The sequence below is a fragment of the Chiloscyllium punctatum genome, chromosome 52 (assembly GCF_047496795.1).
Source record: "Chiloscyllium punctatum isolate Juve2018m chromosome 52, sChiPun1.3, whole genome shotgun sequence".
Lineage (NCBI taxonomy): Eukaryota > Metazoa > Chordata > Chondrichthyes > Orectolobiformes > Hemiscylliidae > Chiloscyllium > Chiloscyllium punctatum.
Window position 1 is genome coordinate 15353480 of NC_092790.1, and position 13659 is coordinate 15367138.

The 13659-nt window shown below is 42.2% G+C and overlaps 1 long non-coding RNA gene across 1 annotated transcript; it reads left to right on the top strand.

Annotated features, from left to right (window-relative positions):
* Nucleotides 1-1518: 1518 nt before the first annotated feature.
* LOC140470927 (uncharacterized) lies at nucleotides 1519-9296 on the top strand. Its single transcript, XR_011956799.1, has 3 exons — nucleotides 1519-1678; nucleotides 2328-2382; nucleotides 7263-9296. It is a non-coding gene; the product is annotated as an uncharacterized lncRNA (long non-coding RNA).
* Nucleotides 9297-13659: the final 4363 nt, after the last annotated feature.

Here is a 13659-nt window from a genome sequence, read left to right on the forward strand (position 1 = left end):
GCCTGCCCTGACTGTTTGACTTGCCAACTATACCAGTCTCAAATCGGTCTCTTTCCTCACAACCTCCCTGGTTCCCGCCCCCACACCCTACTAGTTTAATCCCTCCCCAGCAGCTCCAAGAAATGTCCCTGCCAGTATATTAGACCCCTTCCAATTCAGCTGCAATCCATCCTTTTTATATAAGTCACGTCTTCCCCAGAAGAGATTTCAACGATCCAAAAATGTGAACCCTTCTCCCCTGCACCAGCTCCTGACTTGGGCATTACCTTACTCTATCATCCTACTCCTACCCTCACTCGCTCGGAGCAGCGGGAGTAATCTACATGTTACTACCGGAGAGGACCTCCTTTCGAAATTCTTGCCTCTTCCTTATTCTTTCTTCGGAATCCAATCCTTTCCCCTTCCTATGGAGTTAGTTCCAGTGTTTACTCCGGCTGGTCCCTCTCGCTTTTGTGAATATCTTGCACTCTCTCCAAGATATCCTTGATCTTGGCACCAGGGAGGCAACACACTATTCTGATTTCTCGCTGTCGGCCGGAGAGACGTCTGTCTGACAAAGAAATTCGAGTTTTGTAATTTGTAAAAGGAGGACCTTCCAAATTGCGACTACTTCCATCTAAAACGAATTAGGGCAGCTGATGTAGGGGAACAACGCCTTGATATCGGACAAGTTCCCCTCCAAGGCACTCACGATCCTGACTTATAAATAAAACCCCTTTCTTTCACTGTCACTGGATCAAGACCCTGGAACTCCCTGTTCATGGCATTGTGGGCATAACATTGACAACGACTGTTCCAGAAGGTTGCTCACCACCACCTTCTTAAATAAATGCTTTGCTCAGTCAGCAACATCCACGTTCCAGGAGTGAATAAACAAAAACAGCTGGGGTTTCTTGTTGTGGCATACAATACATCACAAGGTTTCTGTCTGCAGCATACACGACACTAAAATCTGTCATCCACGAGAAACTAAATCGACTCCCAGAGATGTTGTTGCACACCTGGTCTGACTTTTGCACGGCCCTCCTGACCCAGAAATCAGCTCTGACACTGATTCAAGACTCTCTCCATCAGTTATTTTCTACCTGCGTAAGAATGTTCCACTTATTCCAGCTCTGTATGTTACTTTGGGCAAGGAATTAATATTTGTGCATGAGGGTCACCAGTATTAAATATCACAGTTAACGTGCGATCTGACCAAATGTTGTCGAATGGGGAAGCACAGGGGATGGGCCGAGTGGCCGCCAGATCCTCCGCCCCCTGATCAGATTGTGGGAGAGCAGGAGGGAGGAGTTATTAACATGACCCGGAGCTTCATAAAGGGACAGTGACCCAGCTTGAAACCTTCTCTGCCCTTTCCCCTACAGTCCCAGTCCCTTTGGTCAAATTCAGAGAAAAGAGAATTGGGGAAATGACCAATTGATGTTTGTTTCTGGGAAGCAGTGGGTAAAGCAGCGCATGCGCGATTATTGATCCTGAGCAGAGAAGCGCATGCGTGAGGCCCTCCCCCAGCCATTGAGGAGCATTTACTCAGTGAGTACAAGAGGTTTGTTTGAAACAGACCGCAATGGAGAGATCAGCGCCCAGGGAAGGGAGGGAACAGCAGGCTCCTTCCAGCAGCACATCGGGATGGGAGTCTGGGACACAGAGGGGGCTCCGAGACCGGGATTGATTCGGGGTGAGTTCAGGGAGAACCGGGGGCTGTTTGTAAGAGGCCGAGCGGAGCAGGAACTGGTCCCGGAACTTGGAGTGAGCGGGCTGGGGGGAAGAGAGAGGCCTTTCTCGGGCTGTGTGTGGGCCTGCTGAGGGAGGCAGAGCGGGAAGAAGCTGCTGTGGGATATTCTTGGGGTTTTTAATCCCCTAAACACTGATGGGAATTCATTGTTTGGCTTCTGTTTCCCGCTGTTTGTTGCGAACAGACGTTGAAATAAATGACAGTAGAATCAGATGTGATAATCCTGTGAAGCATAAATATAGCAGACACCGGATAAATGTCTCCAAGTATGTGAAATCGTGCCCAGTATTTGTTTTTCAACAGTTAGTGTGTTGGGAGGTGGGCATTGAACTGTGGAATCATTACATTTGTGGAATTGTGCATATGTTGGTTAGTTTATTTTTATCTCAGTAAAATGTTTTAGAATTTGGGAATCAAAAAAAGACTGGAAGGAGCTCAAAGCTCGAGAGGAACCAGGATCAGCTCTGTTCAGCTTACCCTGTTCAAAAACAAAGAATTATAATGATCATGACCTGAATATTGCATTGATCATTTGATGTCTTCCTACTCAGCTGCTAGTGATGTACAGGAGCTCTCTTTTGTCTTTCTCCAGGCAAATATTTGATGGATCAATCCAAGAGTGACCAGCTGCTTCTCACACCCAGCAGGTATGTTACCACTGTCAGAGAGAAGAATGTCCTTTCCTCTGTCTGAGTGGATTGAGTCAGATGCACATTAAGCTCCATTTCCAGAGGTACACATTCAATCCAAGACTATATATGACTATATATGACTAACTATGACTATATATAAATCGATATTATTTTGCCCTGTTCTCAGTGACAGTAAATTCCATTCTTCAAAGCCAATTATCATTCATAAGATTAGAAGTAGGTTAGACTGTATGCTTATAATAAATATACATTTGAGCTGCATTAAATTCTTATGTAGATTTGGCATTTTTAAAGTTACAATCAATTAGAACAAACTGATCATGGTGGAACATGGTTATAACAAATATATATGTGAAGTGTATACTTGAGTGCAGATATAGAAGCAATGTTGGACAACTGAGCAGGACAAAAGTATTCTTTAGATAAACAGTTGTCCTGTACCAAGACAAGAATCAAACAGTGTAAATATGAAATGAACCTCTTGGTCAAGCCTTATCTACAGAGGATGCTTCTTGAGAGGATCCTTAATACTCATTCAAATACGTATATACACATCTGTGTCTGTCTCTGTCTCACTCAGCCTGATGTTGATGAAAACACACTTTATCCACGCTCCCATTCTGGTTGAGGGCCTGAGTAATGCAGAAGCATTTTCAGACTTTTTTAATGTATGAAACACTGATTAATGAGACATTAAACCCACCTCAAAGTGTATCAGATCATGACATGCAGAACTAGAATCACGTAGAGACTACAGACAATATTGGTGTTATATAGACCAGTACCACTCTTCAAAGTGATACAGATTGGCAGCACAACAGAAAACTCACTCACAGTCAGCCAGTTAATGGTAAAAAGGAAAAAAAAAATGCAATTTAGGCCCACAACTACTACCAGATATGGATGGTCATAAATTGACTGACCTAATTATTAATTGCTTCAGAAGATGTTAGTATTAGATGTTACATTATTGCAGTGCCCAGCAGCAACTGCCAAAGACTACTGCACACACAAAATGCAAAAAGAAAACTGATTAAATATAATAAAATTAGATACTTGGCAAAGATAAATATTGAAACAACATTAATCCCTCAATCACACAGGTTTATTAAATATTGAATGGGTTTATCCTACACTCTGCTGAAAAAAAACACAACTGAACACAGAAAGAGAATGGCATCCATATACTCGACTTGTCACTGTTGCACACAGAGCAAAAGTGGCAGTCTAGGTATTCAAAGGCCAATAACTGCAGAACTAATCTCAAATTGGCATTTACACTGAGACACTGGCAGTGAGTGAATGAAGATTAGAATCCCACCAATTAGTGCAAACTAGCATGGAGAACAGATAAAGAATAGAATGACACAGCAGGCTGAATGGCTGTTCCAATTCTGTGATTGTGTCATAAATCACAAAATGCATAAGGGATTAATAACCAATTTCAACACCTTAAACACTATTATCACAGTCAGATTTTTTTTTCTCTAATTCATTCATGGGATGGGGGCACCACTGACTCGGCCAGCATTTGTTGCCCTTCCCTAACTACCCATGCAGCCACATTGATGTGGGTGTGGAGTCACATGCAGGCCAGTCAAGGGAAGGATGGCAGTTCCCTCCATTCAAGGACATTATTGAACTAGATTAATTTTTCTGGCAATCAACAATAGATTCATGGACATCATTATACTCTTAGAATATTATTGGCTGCCAGAGAATTGAGCAACTTTGGTATATAACAGTTGAAAGTGACTGGAACTCATTGAGAACTTCAATCTCTCAGTCACACAGCAGAAACTGGCATGTATAGATCAATTCCTAAATTCACACATGGACAGCAGACATCAAGTTCTAAACTCTTGTATGGACACAACCAAAACTGACAGACATCGATTGATTTCTGCTCACATATTCACATTGCAGAAACTGAAAGGGAGAGAACAATAATCATGGACACACATAAGACAGGTACATGTTGATAACGAGACTAACACATTCGCATAGCAAAACCTGACAGGTACAGTATGATAAATGAATTTGCACATTTATAAACAAGAAGCTGATAGATACAAACTAATAACTGCACTCTCAGATGCACAGAGCAGAATCTGACAGGGACAGGTTGATTAATAACTCACATACAGGTAGCAGTAAATTCCAGAGAAAGATTGATAACTACACACTCATATTCATAAAGTAGAAACTGACAGGAATAGATTGATTATGCTCCCAATTTCAAATCACATAAATTGACACGTACACTTTGATAACGACTCTCACATATTCACAGGGAAGAAACTAACAGGCAGAGATTGATAACAAAACAAACATTAGTGGAAAATTCACAGGTCTGGCAGCATTTCAGGTCTAGTAACCAGTCCTCAGAACTGATAGTGGCAAAGATATTGCACACAATGTGGTCTCCTCAATGTTGGGGAAACTGAGGGTAGATTGGGTATCCACTGTGCAGAGTACCGACATTCTGTCCAGACAAAAAGACCCTGAGCTTCCAGTTCTAGCTTATCTCTCCACGCTTCAGGCTCACTGCCTTTATTCCTGATGAAGGGCTTTTGCCCGAAACGACGATTTCGAAGCTACTTAGATGCTGCCTGAACTGCTGTGCTCTTCCAGCACCACTAATCCAGAATCTGGTTTCCAGCATCTGCAGTCATTGTTTTTAACTTCCAGTTGTCTGCCACTTCAACACAACACCCTGTTCCCTGGCCAAGATCTCTATCTCAGGCTCGCTTCAGTGCTCCAGTGAAGCTCAGTGCAAGCTGGAAGAACAGCACCACATTTTCTGCTTGGGATCTCAACAGCCTTCTGAAGTCAATATTGAGTTCAACAGCTACAGGGCTTGAGCTGTCCCATGTCATTCCCGAAAACCCCACATATCTGCTGTTATACACCACCAATTGTTAGCCACTAACAGGCCCTATTAATAGGCTATTCACCCACTTAGTCTGACAGTTATCCACTCCTTTGTCAGTCCTACTGTTCTTCTCTTTCTTTGGACTCTCTATCTCCATCTGTCTTTTACTCATCACCCTTCCGCCCACCCTATCTTCTGTAGAAAAACTAATATGTTCCTGGCTACCACCAGAAAATACAGATTTTTGAATACACCACCCAACAAACTGAAGAACAGTTTCTCTGCTGTTATCAGACTTTTGAATGAACTGGTCAAATTTTAAAGCAAAAGTGGGTACTATAGATGCTGGAGATTAGTCAAGATTAGAGTGGTGCTAGAAAAGCACAGCAGGTCAGGCAGTATTCAAGGAGCAGGAAAAATCAACATTTCGGACATTCCTGATGAAAGGCTTTTACCCGAAACGTCTTTTTTCCTGCTCCTCAGGTGCTGCCTGACCTACTGTGCTTTTCTAGCACCAATCTAATCTCGCTCAAGTTTTAATGTTAATCTCTCTCTCTTTGCACCTTTAATACTGTATTGCGGATTCTGTTCTATTACCCTGATGCATTTTGTATGATATTATCTGCCTGTAAAGTGCACAAAACAATAATTTCCATTGTATCTCAGTGCATGTTACAATAATAAATCAGATCAAATCAAATGGATAAGTACACTCTCAGAGAGCAGAATCTGAGAGGTACAGGTTGATAACTACAGTCACACAAACACTGACATTACAGAGCCTGTCATGGAAAGATTGATAACTAAACTCTCACATTCACAAAGCAGAAACTGATAGTGACAGATGAAAACTCAGCTCACACATTCACACAGCAGAAACTGGCAGGGATTGACAATTACACAAGCATATTCACCAAGCAGAAACTTGACAGCTACAGATTGACAACTATATTTATGTATTCACACAGCAGATTCTGAAAGATACAGATTGACAGTTACGCTCACTTTAACAAAGAAGAAAATGACAGGTAGAGAATGATAACTGTACTCCCACATTCACATCGCTGAAACTGACAGCTACAGTTTGATTAATACACCCACATTCACAGAGCAGAAGCTGATGGGTACTGATCAATAACTGTATTCACATATTAACAAGGAAGAAACTGACAGGGACAGATTAGTATCTGCACTGTCATATTGACATAGTAGAATCAGATTGACAATGACACTCTGGGGTCAAATAGCAAAACCTGACAGATACTGTTTGAGAATTGCTCTCCCATATTGATATAGCTTAAACTTACAGTTAGAGCTGAATATCTACATTCTCACAGAATAAACTGATGGGTAAAAATTGATGACTGCATTTCATAGTCATACAGCAGAAACTGACAGGTAGAGACTAATATCGAAACTCGCATGTTCATAGATGAAACTGACAGGTACACACAGACACACAGCAGAAACTGTTAGGGATGGATTGGTAAAGCAAACACGCACATTCGCAGGGCAGAAACTGACAGGTATATTTAGATAACTAAACTCGCATATCCACATCGGAGAAACACATAAGGACTGATCCTACTTATTTATAATGTATGAAATGTATTTATCAACCAGTCCCTGGCAGTTTCCACTATGTGGATACACGAGTTCAGTTATCCATCTGCACCTGTCGGTTTATGCTATGTGAATGCATGAGTGTAGTTATCAGACTGTCCCCACTGACAGCTATGGATAAGAAAACTTTCATATCTAGGAACGCATTTGCATTAGATTATCACATATGTAGATGTGCTGGTTGGTATCTGGTTCTCAGTGAATTGGTACAGATTTTTTTGATAGTCACCAAAAAGCAGGTCAGGCCAAGAATAGGATCAGTCTGTGGTCCTGTTGGAATTGCTACCTTAAAGGAAAAAAACAGCCTAATGATTATTAAATTATTACATTGACTTAATGTTGATTTACAAACGATGCTTCTTCTGTCTTCCTCCAGACAATTACTTGAAGGACCAAGACAATGTAATATGTCCTCAGTACAAAGCCAAGTGTGATCAGTTCCTTCTAACAATCAGCAGGTATGTTACTGCTGTCAGACTGAATAACATCCTTTCCATAGTTATAGAGCAGATTGAATTAGACACACATTGATTCAATTTCCAGAGAGAAATTTTCAAATCAAGAGTCAAATATCATGGAGGAATTACATTTTTTTTACCACTACAGTGACCCTCCTGATTTTATAAACCTCTATAAGGTCACCTCTCAGCCCCCAACACTCTAAGGCAAACAGGCCCAGCCTCTTCAACCTCTCCCTTTCACTCAAACACTCCAACCCTGGCAACAATCAAGTAAATCTTTTCTGAATGTTTCAAGTTTCACAACATCCTTCCAATAGGAAGGAGACCAGAATTGTACACAATATTCCAAAAGTGGCTCAACCAATTGCCTGTACAGCTGTAACGTTATCCTTCTTCATTATCCTATCGACCAGCGACTCCACTTTCAAGGAACTGTGAACCTGCACTCCGAGGTCTCTTTGTTCAGGAATACCCCCCAGGACCTTACCATTAAGTGTATAGCCCCTGCCTTGATGTGCCTTTCCAAAATGAAGCACCTCAAATTTATCTGAATTAAACTCCATCTGCCTCTGGTCAGCCCAGTGGCCCATCTGATCACGATCCTGTTGTAATCTGAGGGAACCTTCTTTGCTGTCCACTACATTGCCAATTTTTGTGTCATCTGCAAACCTTTAATGTTCACATTCAAATCATTTATAAAAATAAGGAAAAGCAGTGAACCCAGCACCGATCCTTGTGGCACACCACTGATCACAAGTCTCCAGTCTGAAAGGTAGCCCTCCACAACCACTCTCTGTCTTCCATGTTCAAGTCAATTCCGTGTCCAAATTGGTAGTTCTCCCTGCACCCCCCTGCCCCGCCCCCAATTTTCATGTGATCTAACTTTGCTAACCAGTCTACAATGAGGAAACTTGTCCAACATCTTACTGCAGTCCATATTGATCACATACACTATTCTACCCTCATCAATCTTCGAGTCAAAGAGATGTACAGCACAGAAACAGACCCTTCGGTCCAACTCATCCGAGCCAACCAGATATCCCAACCCAAACTAGTCCCACCTACTAGCATCCATCCCATATCCCTCCAAACCCTTGCTATTCATATACGCATTCAGGCGCTTTTTAAAAGTTGCAATTGTTCTAGCCTCCACCACTTCCTCTGGCAGCTCATTCCATACATGTACCACCGTCTGCATGAAAACCTTGCCACTTAGGTCTCTTTTATATATTTTCCATCTCCCCCTAAACCTATGACCACTAGTTCTGGACTCCCCTACCCCAGGGAACATAACTTGTCTATTTATTCTATCCATGTCCCTCATAATTTTATTAACCTCTATAAGGTCACCCCTCAGTTTCTGATGCTCCAGGGAAAACAGCCCCAGCCTATTCAACTTCTCCCTGTAGCGCAAATCCTCCAACCATGGCAACATCCTTGTAAATCCTTTATGAACCCGTTGATTAGATTACTTACAGTGTGGAAACAGGCCCTTTGGCCCAACAAGTCCACACCGACCCACCGAAGCATAACCCACCCAGACCCATTCTCCAAACACTATGGGCAATTTAGCATGGCCAGTTCACCTAACCTGCACATTTTTGGATTGTGGAAGGAAACCGGAGCACCCGGAGGAAACCCACGTAGACACGGGAAGAATGTGCAAACTCCACACAGAGAGTCGCCTGAGGCAGGAATTGAACCCGGGTCTTTGGCGCTGTGAGGCAGCAGTGCTAACCACTGTGCCACCGTGCCGCCCACAAACTTTGAAGTTTCACAACATCCTTCTGATGGGAAGGAGACCAGAATTGTATGCAATATTTCAACAGTGGTCTAACCAATGTCCTGTACAGCTGCAACATGTACTCAATACTCTGACCAATAAAGGAAAGCATATCGAATGCCTTCTTCAATATCCCATCTTTCACGGAACTATGCACGTGCACTCCGAAGTCTCTTTGTTCAACAACACTCCCTCGGACCTTACCATTAAGTGTATAAGTCCTACTAAGATTTGCTTTCCCAAAACGCAGCACTTCGCATTTATCTGAATTAAACTCCATCTGCCACTCCTCAGCCCATTGGCCCATCTGATCAAGATCCTGTTTGTAATCTGAGGTAACCTTCTTCGCTGTCCACTACACTTCCAATTTTGGTGTCTTACCTCCTTTGCTCACATCCAAATCATTTATGTAAATGATGAAAAGTAGTGGACCCAGCACCAATCCTTGTGGCACTCCACTGGTCCCATGCCTTGAGTCTTAAAAACAACCCTCCACTACCGTCCTCTGTCTTCTACCTTTGAGCCAGTTCTGTATCCAAAATGGCTAATTCTCCCAGTATTCCATGAGATCTAACCTTGCTAATCAGCCTCCGTTTTTGTTACTTCTTCAAAAAACTCAATGGAGTTTGAGAGTCATGGTTTCCCATGCACAAAACAGTGTTCACTGTCCCGAATCAGTCCTTGCCTTTCAAAATGCGTGTAAATTTTGACCCTCAGGATTCCCTCCACCATCTTACCCAACACCAATAGCAGGCTTACCAGCCTAAAGGTCCCTGACTTTTTATTGCCACCTTTCTTAAATAGTGGCACTACGTTAGCCATACTTTAGTCTTCCGGCGCCTCACCTGTAACTATCGATGATAAAAATATCTCGGCAAGGGACACAGCAATCACTTCTGTAACCTCCCACAAAGTTCTAGGGTACGCCTGATCAGGTCCTGAGGATATATCCACTTTTGTGCATTTCAAGACATCCAGGACTACTTTGTGTGTAATATGGACATCTTCCAGGATGGCACCATCTATTTCCCCACATTCTATAACCTCCATGTGCTTCTCCTTATTAAACAGTGAAGCAAAATACTCATTTAGTATCTCCCCCATCTTCTGTGACTCCATACAAAAGCCTTCTTGCCTATCTTTGAGGGACCCTAATCTCTCCCTAGTTACGCTTTTGTCCTTAAGTGTATTCATAAAATCCCTTGGGATTCTCCTTAACCGTATTTGCTAAACCTAACTCATGTCCCCTTTTTGCCCTCCTGATTTCCCTCTTAAGTATGCTCCTACTGCCGTTTCCTGTTCTAAGGACTCACTCGATCTCTGCGATCTATGCCTGACATTTGCTTCCTTCTTTCTCTGGACCAAAACCTCAATTTCTCCATCATCCAGCATTCCCTACACTTTCCAGACTTGCTGTTCACCCTAACAGGAACAGACTGACTCTGGACTCTTATTGTCTCATTTTTGAAGGTTTCCCATTTTCCATCCGTCCCTTTACCTGTGAACATCTGCTGCTAATTAGCTTTTGGAAGTTCTTACCTAATATTGTCGAGCCCATTGACATTTACATCATTTTTCAAGAGGTTTAGACTGAATTCTTATCTGAAATATATGCCCAGCGAGGCATTAAATTTACATTTGATGTGACTTTTTTAGAGTTAAAATCAAGATGGAAAAGAAAATCCGACAGTAGCATCATTTCAAAACCATATATAACATTGATGTTAAATACAGAGATAGAAAGAAACCAGACAAAAGTCACCTATTTATAGGATAAATCAGTGTTATTAAGTTTATTAGTGATTGGGCAGGACAGAGTTAACCCTTTAATGAATAGTTGGCACAAATAGTGACATGATAATTACATAATGTGAATGCCAAACACCCAGGACAAGCCTGACAAATAAAATCCAGATGCTTGAGGCTGGAAACAAAAGGAGAACATTGCTGAAAAAAAATACTCAGCGTATCTGGCAGCATGTGTGGAGAGAAAGTGGAGTTAATGTTTTGGGACCAGTAACTGTTATTCAGAACTGAGCTTCTCCAGGAATATGTTTTTATTCCTGACAATATAGAATAATTACTGCAGGCACACACATCAGACACATACACACACACAGCAACTGACTGAATTCCGAATTAGGTCAAAATACAAACACCATGACTGCAGAGCAGGACTAACAGTTATGGAGTTCCATATACACTGCAGGAAACAGAAAATGATCCAATCGAGATGAACATCACTGTCACATGAAGTCATTGTGGTCTGCAGCAGGCAGAAACATCCAGCTACTCCCACTCAGACAGCATTCCATTTCCATCAAGGGATCATGGTGGCAGAGGAGCTGCCACCCCCACCTTTAGCACAACATCATTCTCCATTTCTCCAACTTGCAGGAACAGATTTTCTATGACTCTATCTTCATCAAAAAGGCTTCTTGTGCCATTGTTTCGAAGTAACTTTCATTTTCTACAAATAGGCCTGCATTCCTGTGAAGTCTGATATAAGACACAAGAACACTCAATACCATTTTATCAAATACTCAATGTGGTCACATAATTGTAATTTGAAACAATGGAGTAGGAAAGATGTAGTGAGATAATAGAACATAGAAGATGACAGCTTTTATTCCTGATTAAGGGCTTTTGCCCGAAACATCGATTTCGAAGCTACTTGGATGCTGCCTAAACTGCTGTGCTCTTCCAGCACCACTAATCCAGAAGCGTAGTATAGTTGCATTTTCATCCATGTGTTTATCCAATGACCATTTAAATGCCCGTAAAATTGATGAGTTTACTACAGTTCCAGGCAGAACATTCCACGCCTCTACTACTCTGAGTAAAGAAACTACCTCTGACATCTATCTTATATTTATCATCCCTCAATTTAATGTGATGTCCACTGGTGCTCGCCATCACCGTCGGAGGAATAAGGCTCTCACTGCCCACACTATCTAACCCTCTGATTATTTTGTGTCTCTTTATTAAGTCACCTCTCAACCTTCTTCTCTCTAATGAAGCCTCATGTCCCTCAGCCTTTCCTCATAAGGCATTCCCTCCAGACCAGGCAACGGCCCAGTAAATTACCTATAAACCCTTTCCAAAGCTTCCACATCCTTACTGTGATGTGGGAACTAGAACTGGATGCAATTTTCCAAGTGCAGTCACACCAAAGTTTTGTAGAGCTGCAGCATGACCTCATGGTTCCAAAACTCTCCCAATAAAAGCCTTCTTAACAACCCTATCAATCTGGGTGGCAGCTTTCAGGGATCTGTGTACATGTACACAGAGATCTCTCTGCTCATCTACACTACCAAGAACATTACCAATAGACCAGTACTCCTTCCAAAGTGAATCATCTGACACTTTTCCACATTAAACTCCATTTGCCACCTCTCAGCCCAACTCTGCAGCTTACCTATGTACCTGTGTAAGCTGAAACATCCTTCAGCACTGTCCGCAACTCCACTGACCTTAGAATCATCCGCAAATTTGCAAATCCATCCATCTAAGCCCTCACCCAAAATAGATCGTTGCGGTACACCACTAGTAACTGACTCCCGGATGAACATTTCCCATCAACTACCATCCTCTGTCTTCTTTCAGCTAGCCAATTTCTGAGCCAAACCGCTAAATCACCCTCAATCCCATGCCTCCCATGCAACAGCCTACAGTTGGGAATCTTACTGAAAATACCTAATCAAACACTTTTCTGAAATCCATATACACCACATCAAGTGCTTTCCACTCATCCACCTGTTTGGTCACCTTCTCAAAGAACTCAATAAGGTTTGTGAGGCACGACCTACCCTTCACAAAACCATATTGGCTATTCCTATTCAACTTATTCCTATTGAGATGATTATAAATCCTGTCTATTCTAGCCTTTTCCAACATTTTACCCACAACCGAAGAAAGGCTCACTGATCTATAATTACCAGGTTGGTCTCTATTCCCCTTCTTGAACAAAGGGACAATGTTTGCTATCTTCCGGTCTTCTGGCACTATTCCTGTAGACAATGACGACATAAAGATCAAAGCCCAAGGCTCTGCAATCTACTCCCTGGCTTCCCAGAGAATCCTAGGATAAATCCCATCTGGCCCAGGGGGTTATCTATTTTCACACTTTCCAGAATTGCTAACATGTCCTCCTTGTGAACCAATATCCCATCTAGTCTAGTAGCCTGGAACTCAGTATTCTCGTCGACACCATTGTCTTTTTCCAGTGTGAATACCGATTTTAAAAATATTCATTTTGCACTTCTCCTATCTCCTCGGACTCCACGCACAACTTCCCACTCCTGTCCTTGACTGACCAAATCTAATTCTAGTCATTCATTTGCTCCTGATATAGCTATACAAAGCTTTCGGTTTTTCCTTGATCCTGTCTGCCAAAGACTTCTCTTGTCCCCTCCTGGCTCCTCTTAGTTCTCTGTGTAGGTCATTCCTGGCTAGCTTGTAACTCTCAAGCGTCCTAATGGTGCCTTCACATCTCATCGTAACATAAGCTGCCTTCTTTTTGACAAGAG